Genomic DNA, 5,012 nt, shown 5'->3' on the forward strand with positions numbered 1-5,012 from the left:
ATGGTGACTAATCAATGCCAATTTAGTGGTGCACTGAAGGAAGATCCAAATGAACATCTTCGTACCTTTAATAGGATCTGCACACTATTTAAAATAAGAGAAGTGGAAGATGAACAAATATATCTCATGTTATTTCCCTGGACTTTAAAGGGAGAAGCCAAAGATTGGTTAGAATCGTTACCTGAAGGGGCGATTGAAACATGGGACGTTTTAGTTGAAAATTTTCTTAAACAATTCTTTCCGGCATCTAAAGCCGTGAGACTTCAAGGAGAAATTGTTACGTTCACACAGAAACCAAATGAAACTCTATATGAGGCATGGACAAGATTTGGAAAGTTATTGAGAGGATGTCCGCAACATGGTTTAGACACTTGTCAAATAGTACAAATATTCTACCAAGGATGCGACATCACTACAAGGAAAGACATAGACATAGCAGCTGGTGGTTCTATTATGAAGAAAACAGAAACTGATGCTTACAAAATTATTGATAACACTGCTTCCCACTCACATGAGTGGCACCAAGAAAAAGATATCGTTAGATCATCTAAAGCAGCTAGAGCTGATTCTAGCCATGACTTAGATTCCATTTCTGCAAAGATAGATGCTGTCGAGAGACGAATGGAAAAGATAACTAAGGATATACACTCAATACAAATTAGTTGTGAGCAGTGTGGAGGACCACATTTGACAAAAGATTGTCTCAGTATTGAACTAACAATGGAACAAAGAGAGAATGTTTCATACATAAACCAAAGGCCTGGAAATAATTATCAGAATAATTATCAACCGCCAAGACCGATTTACAACCAAAACCAGAATTATAACCGAAATGTTCCATACAACAACCAACAAGGTCCTAGTAATCAACAAGTATCTAATAATACTTACAATCAGCAAAGACCTAATTTTCAAAACAAACCACCACAAACCGATGATAAAAAGTCGAATTTAGAAGATATGATGACAAAGCTAGTTGAATCTCAAACTCAATTTTTCACATCTCAGAAACAAACCAATGAACAAAATGCTCAAGTATTTAGAAATCAACAAGCTTCTATCCAAAATCTGGAACAAGAAGTAAGTAACCTAGCAAGATTAATAGGTGAAAGAAAACCGGAAATTCTACCTAGTGATACAAATGCTAACCCCCGGAATGAAACAGCTAAAGCTATTACCACAAGAAGTGGTATTACACTTAAACCACCTGAAATACCTGTAATTTCTGATGAAGCTACTCCAACTCCACAAGAACCACAACCTGAACAAGATAAGGAAAAAGAACCGGTAGTTAAAAAGGTTAATGAAGATAACATAGTTAAGGCTAAACCTTATGTTAAACCATACCAACCACCACTTCCTTACCCGAGTAAAATGAGAAAAGAGAGACTTGAAGCCGAGCAATCCAAATTCTTGGATATGTTTAAATAGATAAATGTAAATCTTCCTTCCATTGATGTGATTTCAGGAATACCTAGATATGCTAAATTTCTGAAAGATCTAATCTCGAATAGAAAGAAAATGGAAGAACTCTCGGCTGTTACTATGAATGCTAATTGTTCTGCAGTGCTGTTGAATAAGATACCAGAAAAACTATCTGATCCAGGAAGTTTCACAATTCCATGTTTTCTGAGTAGTCTTAGTTCAATAGAAGCATTGTTAGACTTAGGTGCTAGTATAAATTTAATGCCGTATTCACTATACGCTAAACTAGACCTTGGAGAATTGAAACCAACAAGAATAAGCATACAACTAGCCGATAGATCAGTAAAATATCCTAGAAGGATAATGGAAAACATGCTAGTTAAAGTTGGTACTTTAGTATTTCCAGTAGATTTTGTTGTTCTGGACATGGAAGAAGATTCTCAAGTTCCTCCCATATTAGGAAGACCATTTTTAAACACGGCTAAAGCAATAATAGACGTGTTTGGTAAGAAATTGACCCTAAGTATAGAGGACGAGAGTGTTACCTTTTCAGTTGATAGAGCCATGCAACAACCGCAATCTACAGAAAATTACATGTTATTATATTCAAACTATAGAATCACATGCAGAATTGTTAGAAGAATTTCCAGAATTACAAAGAACAGGAGAATGTTCTTTAGGAGAAGGTACTGAACCAATTGATGAAACTGAAATGTTAGCTACACTTATGGCTAATGGATACGAACCAACAACAGAAGAAATTCAAATGCTAAAAGAAGAAGACAGATATCGATATAAATCATCGATAGAAGAACCACCGACATTAGAGTTAAAGCCACTTTCAAACCATTTGGAATATGCTTATTTACATGGTGAATCTGAATTACCTGTAATAATATCGTCTTCTCTTACTGAAAATGAAAAATCTCAACTCATTTCTGTGCTAAAAGCTCATAAACCAGCTATTGTATGGAAGATTCATGATATTAAAGGAATAAGTCCTTCGTATTGCACACATAAAATCCTTATGGAAGAAGGTCATAAAACGTATGTGCAACGCCAACGAAGACTAAATCCTAATATGCAAGATGTTGTTAAGAAAGAAATTATTAAACTGCTTGATGCAGGTTTAATTTATCCAATTTCTGATAGTCCATGGGTAAGCCCAGTTCAATGCGTACCTAAGAAGGGTGGCATGACTGTCATCACAAATGAGAAAAATGAGCTTATTCCTACTAGGACTGTAACAGGATGGCGTGTTTGTATTGATTATAGAAAATTAAATGACGCCACCAGAAAAGATCACTTTCCCTTACCTTTCATTGATCAAATGTTGGAAAGATTAGCCGGAAACAGTTACTATTGTTTTCTTGATGGTTTTTCCGGATATTTTCAGATTCCAATAGCACCCGAGGATCAAGAGAAAACCACATTCACGTGCCCTTATGGTACTTTTTCTTACAAACGCATGCCATTTGGACTTTGCAACGCCCCTGCAACCTTTCAAAGGTGCATAATGGCGATTTTTCACGACATGATAGAAGAATGCATGGAAGTTTTCATGGATGACTTTTCAGTCTTCGGCGATACTTTTGAATCATGTTTAGTTAATCTTGAATGAATGCTTATTAGATGTTAACAATCAAATCTAGTTCTTAATTGGAAGAAATGTTATTTCATGGTTAAAGAAGGCATCGTTCTTGGACATAAAATTTCAAAGGAATGAATTGAAGTGGATAGAGCTAAAGTAGATGTAATTACTAAACTTCCACATCCCACCAATGTTAGAGGAGTTAGGAGTTTTCTAGGGCATGCCGGTTTTTACCGACGTTTCATAAAAGATTTTTCTAAAATTGCCACTCCTATGAATAAACTCTTAGAAAAGGATGCTCCATTCATCTTTTCAGATGAATGCATCAAATCTTTTAATATTCTTAAAAAAAACTCACTAATGCGCCGATCATGATAACACCAAATTGGAATTTACCGTTTGAACTTATGTGCGATGCAAGTGATTTTGCAATGGGAGTCGTTTTAGGACAAAGGATTGAAAAACGATTTCAACCTATATATTATGCTAGTAAGATGTTACAAGGAGCACAAACAAATTACACAACTACTGAAAAAGAACTCCTTGCTATTGTCTTTGCTTTTGACAAATTTCGATCATATCTCGTTCTAGCTAAAACAGTGGTCTATACTGACCATTCTGCTCTTAGATACCTATTTTTGAAACAAGATGCCAAACCACGATTAATCCGTTGGATCTTAATATTACAAGAGTTCGATATTGAAATCCGAGACAAAAAGGGAGCAGAAAATCTCGCCGCTGATCATCTTTCTCGTCTTGAAAATCCTGAATTTGAAGTTCTAAATGAATCGGCCATACAAGACAACTTTCCTGATGAATATCTATTGAAGATAGATTATAATGAAATTCCATGGTTTGCAGACTATGCAAACTATTTAGTATGTGGATTCCTTGAAAAAGGATTGTCGTACCAAAAATGAAAGAAATTCTTTAGTGATATAAAACACTATTTCTGGGAAGATCCACATTTGTTTAAAAGTTGTCCAGATGGAATAATACGCCGATGTGTATTCTGAGATGAAGCTAGTAAAATCTTAAACCATTGTCACACAGGACCAACAGGAGGGCATTATGGGCCTCAACTAACAGCAAGAAAAGTTTACGATGCTGGATTCTATTAGCCTACAATTTACAAAGACGCACACCTTCTTTGCAAATCCTGTGATGCTTGTCAAAGGGCCGAAAAAATAAGTCAACGTGATGAAATGCCACAAAATGTCATTCAAGTATGTGAAGTATTTGACATTTGGGGTATTGACTTTATGGGTCCATTTCCAAAATCTCATAATAATCTCTATATTCTCGTAGCCATTGATTATGTATCTAAATGGGCGGAAGCACAAGCTCTCCCAACTAACGATGCACGAGTTGTAGTCAACTTTTTAAAAAGTCTTTTTGCAAGGTTTGGAACACCGAAAGCTTTAATAAGTGATCGGGGAACTCATTTCTGTAATAATCAACTTGAGAAAGTTCTTAAAAGATATGGAGTAACTCATAAAATCTCAACCGTATATTATCTACAGACAAGTGGACAAGTTGAAAATACCAACCGAGCTTTAAAACGTATTCTAGAGAAAACCGTAGGATCAAATCCGAAGGAATGGTGCATTAAATTGGAGGATGCACTCTGGGCTTTTAGAACAGCCTACAAAACTCCAATTGGAACCACACCTTTTAGAATCGTTTACGGAAAAGCATGTCATCTTTCAGTAGAAATTGAACACAAAGCATTTTGGGCTTTGAAGACATGTAATCTTGATTTACATGAAGCCGGACGTCTACGATTAAGTCAACTAAATGAATTAGAAGAATTAAGACAAGAAGCATATGAAAATTCGTTAATCTATAAGGAAAGAATGAAGAAATGGCATGATAAAAGAATCAGAAGTTCAAAAGAATTTAAAGAAGGAGACAGAGTTCTTCTTTTCAATTCACGATTCAAGCTATTTCCTGGAAAATTGAAATCAAGATGGTCTGGACCATTCATAGTCAAAAG

This window comes from Rutidosis leptorrhynchoides, chromosome 2 (genome assembly GCF_046630445.1).
Source record: "Rutidosis leptorrhynchoides isolate AG116_Rl617_1_P2 chromosome 2, CSIRO_AGI_Rlap_v1, whole genome shotgun sequence".
In the NCBI taxonomy this organism is placed as follows: domain Eukaryota; kingdom Viridiplantae; phylum Streptophyta; class Magnoliopsida; order Asterales; family Asteraceae; genus Rutidosis; species Rutidosis leptorrhynchoides.